Raw genomic sequence first — 18,792 nt, 5'->3', positions numbered from 1 at the left:
TGCTTCATAAGTTGTTTTGGGTCATATTTATAAGGCATTTGAGTGTCTATTATGCTATTTTACGTTCTTCATGGTGCAAATGTCTTGTAAATACGCTCCCACCTGCGGTTGGCAAATTTAGATTTTGATTATGGGAGTTACATAGGCATGTTAATAATTTCCCAAAAATGGTGTATGACCCCAAACAACCTATGAAGCTCTAACAGTACATATCCAGAAATGTAATTGATTTCAAAATTCGTTTTTAAACACCGCATATAAATCAATTGTATACCTGCATTCATGAAGAAATGACTGAAAATGTCCTTGAGACACATGAGTGGAGCGTATTTACAAGACACTTGCCCCATGAGGAACGCTTTCCATTTTAAAAGGAAAACATAACATCAAAGACACTCAAATGCCTTATAAATATGGCCCAAAACAACCTATGAAGCTCTAGCAGTACATATCCAGAAATGTAATTGATTTCTAAAATCGTTTTTAAAAACAACATATCTGTTTCAGCTTACATAACAGACCATGGAATGGGCTCCATGTACCACAATAACTTGTGTTACTGCATGCCAGAATGCTACACCGAATATGCAATTACAATTTCTCAAAGAATCTAATTCTATTTGTATATCACTAGAGACAAAACCACATTTTAAAAACACAGCTTTCTTCATCATTTTCTCCTTAAATCATACTATTCTCTATCTAAATTAAATAAATCTTTTCTCACCTTAGCAAATATTTTTTGAGTTTTGAAAACAGTCTCAGAAATACACCAAATTGTCTTCAGCAGAAGAAAAAGGATGCACTCCAGAGGCTGCAGCTATTGAAAGCACAGAAATACAGATATTCATTTCACATATCTCTCATATTAGCCAATCATAACTCTTCCCTCACTTTTTTCAAATCAAAACCCTTCCCCCCTCTGCCCTCTCTGCCTTTTTTCCATAGCAACCACCTCCTGGAAGAGCTCTCATGTTTGCAAATTCACACAACAATGTTTCAATTGAACTCTGAACTCTCAGTGCACCTGCGTATCCAGTGCAATCTTTCATGAAATGTTTCTTCCTTGACCATTCAAATTACATCTTTCAAAGAACACATCCATGCACCCTAACTTTCTGTTTTCAGAAATGGAAATGCACCAATCACTGCTAATGATTCATTAGCATTGGAAATCCACAGTTTTTTTTCTTTACAAACTCCTACTGTTTCAACTGCCCTTTCATTACCACACTTCATCTGACTGCAGAACAACCTTCTCCCACCATGTTTAAGGTCTGGATTGTTGGACATAGTTACATCCACTGGGCTCAAAGGTATGCTGAGAACAGAAATTTACCTAACCTCAATTTACAGGATGTGGAAATTAAGTGGTTGGGCCAAAGAGGATTAAAATGTCACCAATTGATACCATTGGTGAAAACCTTTATGCATTTGCCAAAACCTGACCTGTTAATAGTGCACTGTGGAGGTAATGATTTGGGCACTTTGACAGGGGTAGGTCTGGAAATGCTTTTAAAGGACACCTTTGAGCAATTAATGGCACTTTTTCCTCAAACTGCCTTGGTATATTCCAATATATGCCAAAGACAGAAATGGAGGTGGTCCAACCAATTTTGTCCACAAATTGAGAAAGCGAGGAAGCATGTAAACAAATCTGTGTCAGCTTTCATGAGAGACCATGGAATGGGCTCTCTGTACAACAATAACTTGCGTTACTACATGCAAGATATCTACAGAGGAGATGGAGTTCACTTCTCAGATGAGGGCAACAGAATTTTCATTCTGAATTTAAGACTGTGCATTGGTACCTACTTATAAGTACCTAAATGTACCATAAACCCAAAAGCTCTTCTCAGAGCTACCCTTCATCTGATCACACACTTTTATTATTTTTTTTCTAACTTTTTTCTGTAATTTTCAACAAACTACGCTCAAAGAGCGCTATCCGGTACGCGAACTGGAAGCTAACCGCGCAAAATTTAAAAAAAAAAGTTTTTTCTTCGCAAATATAGTCCTCCTCAGCCACCCTCAGAAAACGTAGGGGGGCAAAATACTTGTACCATGCCCCCTTCTACCCATTCAGAACATTATTTACCCTCCATTTTATACCTTGATTCGACCGAAACACAAAATGGTGGACTCCCGTTACGCTCCTAGTTCGCGGACCGGACCGCTTTCCGGGAAGCGGTCCAAAAAAAAGGTGGGAAAGTAATTTACAGAAAAACGACTACAGACACTCTCACCAAATATAAATTAGCTCATACTACATAACAATCCCTTTCATTCTCACAAATTTGATTGAAATTTCATTTAGCCATTTAGCCTTTAGACCTCTCCAAGTACCGTGAGGTAAATTACTTCACAAAACACATCTGAACTGTTGGAATTGACAACCAATGAAAATGTTACTTTCATTTTCTACTTTTATTACCTGACATTTGATTGGTTATATACTTGAATATATATAAAGGAAGAGAAGAAAACACAGCCATTTTGACTACTACTTCTTGTTGTACATCACCTTTCAATAGCTTCCAAAAACTTCAACTTCTTTGTGAAGGTAAGATATAATTTTTAAAAACGAAATATATTGTGCACTATAACTTAATATAATAGAATTTTTCTGCTAGATATACACTATCCCTCTGTAGTAGTAATGTATTTAGATAGACTTCTCTGTTATAGTTATGAATGAAGTTAGGCTTGTCTTGGTTAAATCACATACACTTTTTTATAGTCCTATTTCCACCCTGATACTATACACTGCCAAAAGATAAATTCACTGATAAAAACTGCCTATCTAAAATTAATCCCAACAGTGCCCTATCTCTACTAATATATATTTTTTTAATCCAAATTTCAGGCAAAATGGAAGGCGAAAACCAAGTTTCTTTTGAAATGGACCTGCAAGAGAGCAGCCAGGAATTGATTGAACAAATTGACATAGAATTTATGGATGAAAGCTTGGATAATGAACTGCTGCAATGTGTCCAAGCAGTAGATGCCCTCCTTGCAAATGAGGACATTTTACAACCTCACAGATTGCAAACAATATTTCAAGAAAATAATGACATTTCAGACACTGAAATGTTAGAAAGTTTAATAAATTATAAAAAACAATGAAAATAAAAAAAAACTTTAAAAATAAAGAAAACAAAAAAAAAACAACAAAAACAACAAACAATTAACATACAGTCTTTGAAAAGTGTATCATTCTATTATCCTTATAGTACGCTGCCCAGAACGCTTTCCGGTTCGCGTACTAGGCGCTCATCGCGAAAAAAAAAATATATATATTTTTTTGGACCCTGCTGGGCCCTTTTAAAACCTCCACATAAAACCTAGGGGGTCAGGGAGGATCTACTATGCCCCCTTATGGAAATTTCCCCCTTTGTTTTGGCCTCCTCTTGTCTCTCGATCCTACCGAGAGACAAGATGGCGGCTGCACCGGACTGTTTAGAATGTTGACAGACACCGAAGAGCCAATCAGCTTTCCGTGCGCAAAGTTCCGTTACGCGAAAAGTACGCGAACCGGATCGCTGCCCGGACCGCTGTTACAGATATATATCTTGATTTAAACGTTAATTTCTCAAAATCCACTGAAGCACATATATTGAGACCTAGCAAAGGCACATCGGGCTAACAGTCCCTACAATTTTGCCAAGTTTCGTGAAAATCCATTCAGCCGTTCGGGCTAAAAGTGAGTCCAACCGCCCTATGGAAATTAACATGGGAAAAACGCGTTTTGGGACCCCCCTTTTTTCTCGGCCCCCCCTTGACACCCCCCCCCCAAATTTCCAGGAGCTGCTCAGAAACAAAATGTGCCATTTTCCTGAAAATTTCAGCCAATTCCATCCACAAACGCCAAAGTTATTAGGCATAGAATTTTCAGAAATCCCATAGGGAAAAAATCCTAACTATATATACCTACTGGCGACCGCCAGTAGGTAATATATATATATATATATATATATATATATATATATATATATATATATATATATATATATATATATATATATATATATATATATATATATATATATATATATATATATATATATATATATATATATATATCTATATATATATATTCACTAAAAAAACATAGGTTTCACAATCGTTATAGTTAGGAATCAGCATTTAAAAAACCTTTGAAATTCACTGAAAAAACCATAGGTTTCAGTCCAGTTATAGTTAGCTGAACATTTTACTCACACAAAACCATTGAAATTCCCACGTTATAGTTAGCTGGACTCACTATAACTCGCGCACCCGCAATCCACTGCTGATGATGTCACATAATACATCATTCATGACATGGTCAGTGACATCACTGATGACATCCCTGATGACATCATCCAGTGAATGTGTCTTCCTGTAAAGTTAAAATGTGTCTAACATATTGAAGAATGAGTGTATGTATGAGTGTCTGGATGATGGATTTAGTAGGTGCGTGACTGACTGTATGAGTGAGTGATAAAATGTGTCTTACTGAATGCATTGGTTAGTGACTAAACTTTCTGAATGTGTGCATCAGTATGTCTGTTGTTGTGTAAGCTGCTGCATGTTTTTTTTTAGTGAATTTCAAAGGTTTTTTAAAACTTAATTCCTAACTATAACGATTGTGAAACCAATGTCTTTTTTTGTGAATTTCAAAGGTTTTTTAAAAGCTAATTCCTAACTATAACGTTTGTAAAACCTATGGTTTTTTCACTGAAATTCAAAGGTTTTTTAAAAGCTGATTCCTTTCGATATCGAGTTTGTAACCTACGATTTTTTATTTTTTTTATTTGCTGTTTTGTGTAAGTATTAATTATTAATATTTTTTTTAATAAAATGTTTTCAATGTTTTTTTTTTTTAATCATTTTTTCCTGGGGCGCTCAGGGTGCGCGCACCGGTAAGCTCTCCGGAGAGCGAACCAAGAGCGCTATTTCTGCATTCGTTTAAAAAAATATGTATGAAAAGTAAATAATAACGCAAGACATTTAGTACCATACTTAAAAAAGCAATATTTATAATTTATGAAATGAAAATGAATTTACATTTCTGTAAAGCTTTCAAAACGACACTCTTTCGCCGCGTAAACGCCCCCGGAAGCGCATACGTTCACGCTGCGTAAGCGCCCCCAGTAGCGCCTACGTTCGCGCCACGTGAGCGCCCCCAGAAGCGCTTCGGTGCGCGCAGCGTCAAGTCATGTGACCTTAAAATAACTCTTTTCATTGGTTGCTAACAGTTTTTTTTTTACAACTAATGAAAACCCCACCCTTTTCCTTCACTTCTTCTTTCACTTTGGTGAGAGAAAGACCTCTTTTTTCTGTGCTAAGAATTTGTGGAGAGAATGGCTGCCAGACCATCCACCAGCAGTGAGGAGTTAAATGATTTCATCGATGAAGAGCCTCCTCAGCCAAAGGTGAAAGAAAATTTTATCTTGACATTTTTTTCTATACCTGATGGCCATAAAAAAGTAAATGCACCAAAAGTTGAATGCAAAATCTGCCAAACTGTACTTTCCTGTGGAGACCCCCGAAAGAAGTACAGTTTTGGTAATTCAACTATGATTTGCCACGTCGAAAGGAGGCACCCCCAGAACTATGCCCGGGAGAGTGTCAGGGCTCTGGCACAAGAGGCTTCCAGGGATGGGTTTCTTCTTCAACTGGAGGACCAACAACATCGGTGAGGGGGCTATCGTAAGAGCTGATTCCAAACATTCAGCCTGCTTTTAATAAAGGCGTTCTTAAATGCAGAGACTGTGATCAGCTACTTTGCTATGGGGAACAAAGTGTTCTCCTTATGGTTCGAGCATTGGAAAACCATTGCTGCCGTTCCCAGCCCTAAATTTGTTTTTTTTTTGTTTTTGCTCCTGTTGAGCAGTTTCCCATTCCCTGTTTTTGTTCCTATTCTAAAAAAGGAAAAAAGAAGAAAAAAAAAAGTTATTTTCAGAACTAACTCCAATTCTCATCAAAGAGCTGTGTTCTTAAAAAATGAAGTGGAGTGCATTGATAAAGGAGAGGAAAATGAGTAAGAAAGCACAGAAAGGGACGAGAGGAGAAGGGAAGTGAAGTAGGGGGACTGAAAGAAGGTGAGTGTGGGGAAGGAGAGTGAGGAGAAGGAGAGTGAACATGGGGAATGTGGATATGCGAAGAAAATGTAGTAAAGGAACGGGGGTGTGGAAGGGTATGAAAAGAGCAGTGATGTTTTGGAAAGAGTGGAGATACAGACTGGATAAAGACAAGTAAGTGTGAGATCAGGTAAGTAAGGCAGTGAAGAAACAGATAAAGTGAAAGAAAAATAAGAGTAGAAGACTAAAGGCCTCATTTTTGCACCTGCCTCACAGCAGGCGTAACACTGATGCAGGTCCTTTAACATGGGCCTGGCCCCATGTGAAAGGATGCATTGCTGGAGTTGTGTCACTTTTGTGACACACTCCAGCAATGCATCACTTTTGCGCTTACAGATACGTCAGAAATACTGACGTATCTGTAAGTACTTGCGACACTTTTTGTGACGCACCTGTGCTGTAAAAAATGCACCTTGTTCAGTCATATTTACAAAGTGAAGCATCTAGGTAAATGCGTCACTTTGTAAACCCCTGCGCCACATTATACCTACGTCAGGTGTAATGTATGCAAAAGGGGCGTATTGACGCAAGAAAGGGTCGTAGAGGTGACGCAGTGAAATCTATGAGATTTCACTGCGTCACTTTCAGGACGCCGTTGTGTAAAAATCTTGCGCCTGTATCACAGCAGGCGTAAGACTGATGCAGGCCGTTTCACATGGGCCTGGCCCCATGTGAAAGGATGCATTGCTGGAGTTGTGTCACTTTTGTGACACACTCCGGCAATGCATCACTTCTGTGCTTACAGATACGTCAGAAATACTAAGGTATCAGTAAGTACTTGCGACATAATGCGTCATAAATTAAATATGACGCATGAGTAGAAGACTGAAGGCCTCATTTATGAGGCTATGCGTCACTTTTACGCGACCGGTGTGTCACTTTTTGTGATGCACCAGTGCTGTAAAAAAATGCACCTTGTTCAGTCATATTTACAAAGTGACGCATCTAGGTAGATGCGTCACTTTGTAAACCCCTGCGCCACATTATACCTACATCAGGTGTATGTATACAAAAGGGGTATATTGATGCAACAAAAGGGTCGTAGAGGTGACGCAGTGAAATCTATGAGATTTCACTGCGTCACTTTTAGGACGCCGTTGTGTCAAAATCGTGCGCCTGTCTCACAGCATTATTATTAGAACAGAGCCACCCAATAATCCCACCGGGACTGGGTAATATAAACGTATTAGCTAAATGTCCAGGTAGGAATCATTTACAGTGTCAATTTAACATTGAGCAGTGTCATAACTATGATCACCGAATTAAGTGACCGTAGGGTTTCAGTAACAGCCAACATCGATTAATATCAAAAATATATTTATTCTTTTTTAGTTTTCAGATATAAACTTTTTTATATATTGCAACTTGATCCAAAAATCAAAAGTCCGGCAACATTAGACCACCAAACACATATATCACAAATCATATGGTGGTATATGAACACCTTTACCACATAGTGTGGACACAATGAAGGACCACATGCACGTTATAAAATATGCAGCCTAATTCACAAATTATTATTTTACGTGAATTATACAATGTAATCGTGTAAAAGGTGTTAGGCGTCGACGTTTCGGTCCAAGTAGGCCAGAAAGATCCGGAGGACCATCTTCAGGACAAAAAGGTTGCACAGAGGTATCTGTGTACTACGGGGTGTTTTCAACAACCAAAAAACGCCTCACAGGTCGTTGTCTAGCAGCCGCCCACAATTTTCATAGTTCACAAGACGCCGGCTCAAAGGAGTCCGAGTGTCTTCTCCGTGACCAAAGCAGGCTTAAGACTGGTGCAGGCCCTTTCACATGGGACTTTCCCCATGTGAAAGGATGCATTGCTGGAGTTGTGTCACTTTTGTGACACACTCCAGCAAAGCATCACTTTTGCGCTTACAGATACGTCAGAAATACTGACGTATCTGTAAGTACATGCGACATAATGCGTCATATATTAAATATAACACATGAGTAGAAGACTGAAGACCTCATTTATGAGGCCATGCGTCACTTTTACGCCACCGGTGCGTCACTTTTTGTGACGCACCAGTGCTGTAAAAAATGCACCTTATTGAGTCATATTTACAAAGTGACGCATCTAGGTAGATGCGTCACTTTGTAAACCCCTCCGCCACATTATACCTACGTCAGCTGTAATGTATACAAAAGGGGTGTATTGACGCAAGAAAGGGTTGTAGAGGTAACGCAGTGAAATCTATGAGATTTCACTGCGTCACTTTTATGACGCTGTTGCGTCCAAATCTTGCGCCTGCTTAACAGCAGCCGTAAGACTAATGCAGGCCCTTTTAAATGGGAATGTCCCCATGTGAAAGGATTCATTGCTGGAGTTGCATCACTTTCCTCTAAACACGCAACATTATGTTTTTTACTCTATTTTTTTACACTGTTTTTTCCTGTGGTGCACTCAGGGTGCGCGTACCGGAGACCGTACCGGGGAGCGCCGCCAGCGCTTACCCCGCGAAATTTTTTTTTTAAAAAAGTTTTTTAGCCCTTCAAGGTCCTTCTAGGCCCCCCTCAGAAAACCTAGGGGGTCAGGGAGTGTCTACTCTGCCCCCTTATAATTATATCCCACTTTCTTTTTTCACCTCTTGTGTCTCGATTCTACCGAGACACAAGATGGCGGACTCTCAGGACTGTTTAGAATGTTGACAGACACCCGACCGCCAATCAGCTGTCTGCTCGCGCACACCCGTAGCGCGCCGGGTGCGCTCCCCGGTACGCGCACCAGTGAGCGCTCGGAGCGCGCCTATAGATATATATTTGTATTTAAGTTAATTTTCATAAAAACCACTGGAGCAATTTTCACGAAACATAGCAAAAGGCACATCTACGTACCAGTCCCTACAATTTTGCCAAGTTTGGCGTAATTCCATTTAGTGGTTCGGGCTGTAGACTTGTCAGACCGTCCTATGGAAATTAACATGGAGAAAACACGTTTTGGGACCCCTCTTTTTTCTCAGCCCCCACTTCACGAATCCCTCCAAAACTTTCAGGGAAGGAGCGGTGCGGAGCAAGACCATTTTAAGGAAAATTACAGGCAGATATGGAAACACGCATTTGGCAATTCAGAAGTCAGAGACAGCATAGAGCGCAGTGCGCTCACTAGGAGCCTTCACAGCCTGAATTTTAAGATTCCCGTTTTTTGTATTTGTGTTATGTGAATGAATTGGTTTTTCTACCCTGATTTTAATGCCACTTACTTGCACACTAAAAAATAACAAACACCGTGTTGGGGCGGCTCCTCTTGCCACTAGAGAAGCTAGCAGCTTCATTTCACTCGATCGACTCGATCTACTGCCATATCGGCGGACATCTTGGGTGGGGGCTGAGGCTCTGCACGGTCTAGTCGTCACAAGGATGCTAGACCGGTACTTAAGCCGAGCAAATTAGGCGGCCTGCTACTTGGAAACACGCATTTGGCAATTCAGAAGTCAGAGACAGCATAGAGCGCAGTGCGCTCACTAGGAGCCTTCACAGCCTGAATTTTAAGATTCCCGTTTTTTGTATTTGTGTTATGTGAATGAATTGGTTTTTCTACCCTGATTTTAATGCCACTTACTTGCACACTAAAAAATAACAAACACCGCGTTGGGGCGGCTCCTCTTGCCACTAGAGAAGCTAGCAGCTTCATTTCACTCGATCGACTCGATCTACTGCCATAGCGGCGGACATCTTGGGTGGGGGCTGAGGCTCTGCACGGTCTAGTCGTCACAAGGACGCTAGACCGGTACTTAAGCCGAGCAAATTAGGCGGCCTGCTACTTGGAAACACGCATTTGGCAATTCAGAAGTCAGAGACAGCATAGAGCGCAGTGCGCTCACTAGGAGCCTTCACAGCCTGAATTTTAAGATTCCCGTTTTTTGTATTTGTGTTATGTGAATGAATTGGTTTTTCTACCCTGATTTTAATGCCACTTACTTGAACACTAAAAAATAACAAACACCGCGTTGGGGCGGCTCCTCTTGCCACTAGAGAAGCTAGCAGCTTCATTTCACTCGATCGACTCGATCTACTGCCATAGCGGCGGACATCTTGTGTGGGGGCTGAGGCTCTGCACGGTCTAGTCGTCACAAGGACGCTAGACTGGTACTTAAGCCGAGCAAATAAGGCGGCCTGCTACTTGGAAACACGCATTTGGCAATTCAGAAGTCAGAGACAGCATAGAGCGCAGTGCGCTCACTAGGAGCCTTCACAGCCTGAATTTTAAGATTCACGTTTTTTTTATTTGTGTTATGTGAATGAATTGGTTTTTCTACCCTGATTTTAATGCCACTTACTTGCACACTAAAAAATAACAAACACCGCGTTGGGGCGGCTCCTCTTGCCACTAGAGAAGCTAGCAGCTTCATTTCACTCGATCGACTCGATCTACTGCCATAGCGGCGGACATCTTGGGTGGGGGCTGAGGCTCTGCACGGTCTAGTCGTCACAAGGACGCTAGACCGGTACTTAGGCCGACCATGCTCACGCGCAGCGGTCAAGCGCTGCAGGATCGCCAGAGCATCGCCGGAGTCACGCCAGACTCCAGCCCGTCTGCGCCCGTCCGCGCACGGGCGGGCTCGGGGGCTCGGACTTCTGACCACCGGTATACTTATACGGCGGAGGAGCTTCGTTGCTTAGATAACGGTCAGTTGTTACACGATCAAGGAGTTATTGTTAGGCTAAAAAAGTATGCCATACTGCGAGCCTATAACAGAACTCCTAGAGCCCAAAACCCTGTATTAAAGATAGCTAGTTTGAATACTCGGTCCCTTCACAGCCATCATGTGGAGATCTATACACTACTTCAGGATAGGGACCTTGACGTCCTGACACTCTCAGAAACCTGGATGGGTGAAAACTCCATGCCGGACATTATTGCTGCCCTTCCTAATGGCTATGACGCAATATGGCAGAACCGCGCAGGGTCGGCACGGGGGGGGGTGGAGTAGCGATTCTATTTAAAAAAACTTTATCTGTAGAGAGACTACTATCAGAAACAGTGGATCTAGCTGATCTAGTGGGAGTAAAGATTTCCCTGAATAACTCCTGCTGGGTGATTCTGTCCATTTACCGCCCGCCCAACTCATCCCCACTTTTTAATGACTTATTTGCTCCCATTATATCAGACCTTTGCACAAGATACAAGAAAATCGTGATACTAGGAGATTTTAATTTGAATTGGGATAGCCCCCAAAGGGACCTGCCAACACGCCTATTGGACACTACCATGTCCGCCTTGAGTTTTAGTCAACTCGTAGAAGTACCCACACACATCAAGGGTCATACGCTAGACTTAGTATGGACCACAGACCCAAATGTCATTCTTAGGGATGTGGTCCCCTGTGTCTGGACTGACCATTATTTGATGACCTGTGAGGTAAATGTTAATGACCACCTAAAGCACCTACCCCGAGGTACTAGAAGGACCCGCAAATGGATCGAGGTTGACTTAAAAACTCTGACCTTGGTGCTCCCGAAAGTAGCTTGTCTGTTGAATACAGATAAAAGCCTGGATTCAGAATATGCGGACCTAACCCGGAGCCTGAGCGAAGCTATTGATCAGATAGCGCCGGAAAGAACTCAGTTAATAAAAGGACCTGGTAAAGAGGCCCCATGGTTTACCCCATTATTAAGGGAACAAAAAAGAAAACTCCGAGCTCGGGAGAGAACTTGGAGGAAAACTAAGCAGGAGACAGCAAGGAGCCACTATAAAGGCTCTCTCCATCTGTATAAAAAACTTATCTCACAAGCTAAGGCGGAGTACTATGAGTCTCGCCTAAAGAAGGCTAGGAATACCCAGAAGGAGACTTTCCAAATCCTGTCGGAGCTGAGTAAAAAACAGGACAATTTTGAGTCTCCCATAAATTGTAACACCTTCCAGGGGTATTTCCTAGAAAAAGTAAAGGTCATCATCCTGGAAATAAAGAGTAGTGCGGTGAATAGTGGTACTATACATTCTGAGGCCCATAATCCTGCTCACTGCTCTATAGTACAGTTCCCTCAGCTGGATGAGCTGAGTTTAGAGCAGCTGATGGGTAAAACCAAATCCGGTTCCCCAGCGGACCCGTGTCCCCCGAGTGTTTCCCGTGTGGCACGGCCTCTATTGGAAGCTCGGATCATCTCCCTCCTCAATAGGTCCCTAGAAACAGGGCATCTACCAGGTGATCTGAAGGAGGCGCGAGTTAGGCCCCTGCTAAAGAAACCGGGCGCAGACCCGGCTGTCCTGAAGAACTACAGGCCGATTTCCCAGTTGCCCTTCCTCGCAAAGATCTTAGAGCAACACGTGCTGAAGTCCTTGTCCCTGTACCTTGAATCCCATGGCTTATTACATGAGCGACAGGCGGGGTTTCGAGCGTACCATAGCACCGAGTTAGTGATGCTCTCGGTGTTAGATGAATTAAGAGGCATGGCTGACAGCAAAAAACCGAGCGCCCTGATTTTATTAGACCTGTCAGCGGCGTTCGATACTGTCAGCCATGACCTGCTCTTGGGAAGACTGGAGGCCTTTGGGATCAGAGGCCTGGCCTTCAAGTGGCTGCAATCCTTCCTTTTGGGAAGGACACAGAGGATACAACTGGGGGATTTGATTTCAGAGGTGGGGCTCTTAGAGTGCGGGGTACCACAGGGCTCCGCACTGTCCCCACTTCTGTTTAATCTTTACCTACAACCTCTGATTGCATCCTTGGCCGAGATGGGCTGTAGAGTCTTTAATTATGCTGACGATACTCAGCTTGTGCTGAGTATCGATAACACAGGGACAGCACAAATCCAAGCCCAAAACATCTTGAGGTATACTGTAGGATGGATGACGGAAAACCTATTAAAGATTAACCCGGACAAGACCGAGGTATTGGTAATTCCATCTACCACCTCACCATGGAGTGATCTGTACTGGCCTGCAGAGTTTGGATTAGCCCCAAAGCCAAGTGTGAACGTAAAGAGCTTGGGGATTAAACTAGACTGTGATTTGTCAATGTGCAGCCAAATATCTTCCATTGTTGGAAGCTGCACGAACATCATCAGACAACTGAGAAAGTTAGCCCCCCTCCTCTCTCAATCTATGATGCGCTCAATTGTAGCAGCAACCGTCATCTCATGGATTGACTACGGGAATGCCCTGTACCTTGGCCTTCCAAAAGTGCTGACAAACAGACTCCAGGTCGTAATGAATGACGCCGCACGATTGATCTTTGGACTACCCAGAAGAACGAAGGCCTCCCCTCTACTACAAAATCTTCATTGGCTCCCTGTTAAGGAGAGGGTTGAATTTAAGAGCCTTTGTATAGCTCACAAGGCGATTTATGGCCATGCTCCGGCCTACAATAAAGATCGTCTGGAAGTATACAACCCAAAGAGAACACTTAGATCATCGGATTCCCAGCTACTGGTCTGCCCCCGCTACAAATTAGTGACCAAGGGAGGGAGAGCCTTCTCTGTTTTGGCCCCCCAGTTATGGAACAAGCTGCCTGAGGGGCTACGCAGGGAGGTGAATCTTTTGCGGTTTAGGAAATTACTGAAAACACTGCTGTTTGGTAGAGCCCTGAGCGCAATGTAGTCTGGTAGCTGTGTCTCTCTGAGGTGTTGAGCCAAGTTATTGTAATAACATCGATTTCCAAGCGCTTAGAGACCTGCAGGTGATTGGGCGCGCTACAAATCCAAAATAACAATAACAACAATAACAACAAGATCCCTCAATCGGGGCCAAAGTTATTCCCAATAGAATGTTCGGAATTTCCTATGGTAGCCAATCCTAACTATAACTATATAACTACCTACTTTGTTCCAACAATCTTCCTAATAAAGATTATATATATAAATATATATATATATATATATATATATATATATATATATATATATATATATATATATATATATATATATATATATATATATATATATATATATATATATATATATATATATATACATATATATATTACCTACTGGCGGTTGCCAGTAGGTAGTTATAGTTAGGATTATTTTCAATAGAAAATCTCAACATTCTATTGTGAATAACTTTGGCGCCGGTTGAGGAATCTGTCTGAAAAGTGCCTCAAATTTGCCTCGTGGCGCCCCGGTCCTTCGCTGAAAGTTTGGGGAGGATTTGTCAAGCGGGGGCCGAGATAAAAGGGGGGTTCCAAAATGTGTTTTCCCCATGTTAATTTCCATAGGGCGGTCGACCTCACTTTTAGCCCAAACAGCACAATGGATTTCCACAAAACTTGGCAAAATTGTAGGGACTGGTAGCCCGATGTGCTTTGCTATGTCTCAAGATATGTGCTCCAGTGAATTTTGAGTAAGTTAGGTTAAAAAAAATATATATATCTATGTCCGCGCTCCAGTATGCGCACCGGGGAGCGCTCCGGGTGCGCTACATGACTTGCGTGCGGAAAGCTGATTGGCTCTCGGGTGTCTGTAAACATTCCAAACAATCCGGAGCGGCCGCCATCTTGTGTCTCGGTAGGATGAAGACACAAGAGGTGGCAAAAACAAAGGAGGAAATGAGCAAAAGGGGGCAGGGTAGACCCCCCTGACCCCCTAGGTTTGATGTGGGGGCTATAAAAGGGCCCCGTGGGGCAAAACATTTTTTATTTTTTTTATTTGCACGGGGGGAGCGCCCGGTACGCGCACCGCGGAGCGTACCGGGAAGCGTTCCATGGGAATAAAGAATGATAGAGTTTTTAAAAAATGTAGCCTTTTTTTAAAAATTGGAGGGAGTTCTAAAAAGAACTGTTTTTTTCTTCTTTTTGTTGTTTTATATTTTTTTATGTTTTTGAACATTTTTTACTTTTTTGGCTTTTCTGAACAGTTTTATTTTTTTTTGTATTTTTTATAGGGAGAAACAAAAAACAGGGATTTGTAAATGGCTCAACTGGAGCAAAAAAAAACAGGAAAAAATTAAGGCTTCTTTGTGCATTTGGGGTTATCTTGTCCCTTCCTCCTCTTCCTCCTCCTCCTCCTCTTCTTCTTGACCACTAATGTGTTGTTCTGGTGGTCCTTGTGGTGGTGGAAGGTGGGGCAGATGCTCCAGCTGCTGATAGTACTGTAGCCATATCTGTGAGAAAAAAGCAGGTCTTCCTCACTCAAAGAACAAAGTGAGAATGAGGAAAAAAGGTGGGGGCTTTCATCATTTGGAAAACAAAACTGTTCTGAACCAATGAAAAGGGTTATTTTCAAGTCAGATGATCCGGGTTTTCATCATTTGGAAACCAAAACTGATCTGAACCAATGAAAAGTGTTATTTTCAGGTCACATGACCCGACGCGCTTACGCTACGTGCCCCGGTGCGTGACCCGGGGCGCGCCCCGCGGCGCTTACGTAGCGCGTTGGTATGCACGTGGCTGCTTCTGGGCGCGCTTACGCCGTGCGTATCATGCGGACGCGGCTACGCGATACATCACGATGATGTTTTCGTTCACGGCAATAGCGCAAACGGGACGCTCTCCAGAACGCGCACCGGGGCGCGTGGCAAAATTGCGCTGACCGGGGCGCTCCCTGGTACGCGCCCCGGGAGCGCACCAGGGGAAAAATAAATAATAAAATAGTATTATATAAATATACAATATAGGATTCATTATAAAACATATTACATTTCATAGGCTTGAGGCCCTATATATAGTTAGGAATTAGCATTTAAAAAACCTATGAAATTCACTGAAAAAACCATAGGTTCCACACCAGTTATAGATAGGAATTAGCATTTAAAAAACCTATGAAATTCACTGAAAAAACCATAGGTTTTACACCAGTTATATGAGTATGAGTGACTATATAGAACTGTTTCTGAATGAGAGGATGTGTATATAGAAGGTTGAATGACTGAATTGGTTGTTGTAACTGGTATGGGTATCTATATTTTTAAAAAATGTTAGTTTCTATTTTTGAATAAGTGTTTCAAGGGTTACATTACACTGAAAGGATGTCTGTCACTCTGTCACAAGGATGGTGTCATCTGTGATGTCATGAGTGATGTCACTGACCATGTCATGAGTGATTTAATATGTGACGTCATCAGCAGTGCATTGCAGGCGCGCAAGTTATAGTGAGTCCAACTAACTATAACGTGGAATTTCAATGGTTTTATGTCAGTAAAATTTCCAGCTAACTATAACTGGTGTGAAACCTATGGTTTTTTCAGTGAATTTAATAGGCTTTTTAAATGCTAATTCCTAACTATAACTGGTGTAAAACCTATGGTTTTTTCATGACAATGATTGAGTTCTGTCTTGAGAATAATATCTTCTTGTTTTCAGGGACACTGTATAGGCAGACACATGGGATGGCCATGGGCACGTACATCGCCCACAGCTACGTGAATCTTTTCATGGGCATGATGCGCGAATGGGCAGACTGCAATTTGGACTCCTCCAGGCGGCCTATGCATATCTTAGTAAAATACGCAGAATTTGACAGAACGGAACTCCTCGAAGAAATCAACAAAATAAACGAGGAAATAGAAGCACTCAATGAGGAAGAGGAAGCCAATAAACTGCGAAAAGGGATGTGTGCCAGGCTCAAAAAAGAGGAAGACAAAATAAAAACCAGAAAAACCTTCAAGTTCTTCCGTGACAAAACGGACTATGAGACCAGGCAAATTTTTACTTTTTCCAGAAAGTACGAGGCGCTAAGAAAAAGTAGACAAACCAGCAAGCAATTGAACGCTAAGCCCAAAAACATACGATCGGAACCTGTCTCATCTGGGTCATCTGTCTCAGTCGGAAGCTCTAATCCAGGCAGCAAATCTGAAATGAATGAGCAAGCTAGAGCGGCAGGCCCGAGGAACACCTTGGATGAAGAACTTGCCCTTTTTTGCGAGGACAGAAGATTAACACTGCGCCCTCGGATAAAGGAACAAAATTACAACTTAACAAAAACTGCAAGCGGCGAGAACGGAGGAAAGCAAGGATACGCAGGTCCAATTCGCAAGAAGAAAGGAGGATGGGGATGGGAAAGCAATGATAGCTACAGATGTGGATAAAACCATTGTCAACCTATCAGGCATTAACCTGGACCAGAAAGAAAAAGAAATACTGAGTCTAGGTTTAACATACTGGCCAAAGAAAGATTTCAATTATGCAACCACCAGACTTGATAACTTTAAAAGCACACGCAAGCTCAAACTTAAGAAATATTTCATCCTTAATAAACATGGCAAAAATATAACATCGGGTGGGTTAAGCACCAATGTAAGGCCTGTCGAATGCTCTCAAGCGACAGAACAACTAATGGAAGAAAAAAATGAGCTTTGGGTAACAGGATCTCCAAATGACGACATAACAGTAGAAAATATTGCTGCATCTACCTCTACTCCAACCGAGACTCTGGCTTCAACCTCCCAGACCAAGTTACATCTAACACCATTTCAATAAAAATCGACATTTAATCCAGTTATGCTTAAAGATGCCATTGACTTTTTTCACGACCAAGTAATTTGCCAGGTCAAAGATCTTAATATCAAAGTGCATAGAGGCAAAAGAAAGTACAACAAGGAGTCGGCTGACTATCGAACCCTGATGATAAAACTACAAAGAAACAAAAAAGTAATTATTCGGGCCTTAGATAAGGGAGGCAACATTGTTCTAATGCACAGGGACATGTACTTAAACGATAAACAATGCTACACTAAGTTCACATTAATAGAATTGAAAGATAATGTATGCTACCTGTGACAGAAAAGTATTGAAATGGAAATCAGATGGTTTGATTACAAAAGAGGAATATAAATTTCTGAAAAATTACTACCCAGTGGTGCCAACTATTTACTTCCTGCCAAAACTACACAAAGACAGAGAAAATCCCCCAGGGCGTCCAATAATTTCAGCCAGAAATGGATGCTTGGAACATATGTCACAATACGTGGATTTTTTCCTTCAAGGTTTAGTCAAAGAGCTACCCTCTTATGTAAGCGACACTAGTGATTTTTTGCATAAGATAAAAGATGTTGTATGGCAAAATGATTATTTATTAATAGCTCTGGACGTCTGCTCACTTTATACAAGCATAGTACATTCAGACGGTTTGAGAGCTTTGGACTTTTACCTACAGAAATCTCTGTCGAATATGACTAAACACAGATGCATGCTAGTAAATATGGTTGACTTCTGTCTTAACAACAATGTCTTTATATTTAACAACTTAATGTACAGACAATTACAGTGTGTTGCCATGGGGCCAGTTTTTCGCCCAGCTACGCGTGTCTCCACATGGGCTGGTGGGAGGAGCTGGTCCTCAAGGCTGAACACGTAGAATCTATGAAAATGCATGTGGTAACTTGGTTACGATACATAGATGACCTTTTTGTGATTTGGAAGGGAAGTCAGGAGTCAGCAGAAAGCTGTATGGCAGCCATAAATACTAATAATCTGAATCTACAATTTACAGCCACCATCAGTAAAACTTCCATCACTTTTTTGGATACAGAAGTCTTCATTGACCACAACAAGATAGAAACCAAGCTTCACCGCAAGTCAACTGCGGGAAACTCTACTGTTCATGCGAGTAGCGCACATGAAAAACACCTTATCAACAGTATCCCCTATGGGGAGATGTTGAGACTTAAGCGCATACATAGTAGGGAAGAGGATCTGAGGGAGGCCCAACAAGAAAGTAAAACCAGATTCATGGAGAGGGGCTACTCAGAAAGTGTAGTCAATGCAGCCATATCCAAATCA

This window comes from Lissotriton vulgaris, chromosome 10 (assembly GCF_964263255.1).
Source record: "Lissotriton vulgaris chromosome 10, aLisVul1.2, whole genome shotgun sequence".
Classification (NCBI taxonomy): Eukaryota; Metazoa; Chordata; class Amphibia; order Caudata; family Salamandridae; genus Lissotriton; species Lissotriton vulgaris.
The sequence above is the reverse complement of the archived record's forward strand: the minus strand, read 5'-3'. Positions refer to the sequence as shown.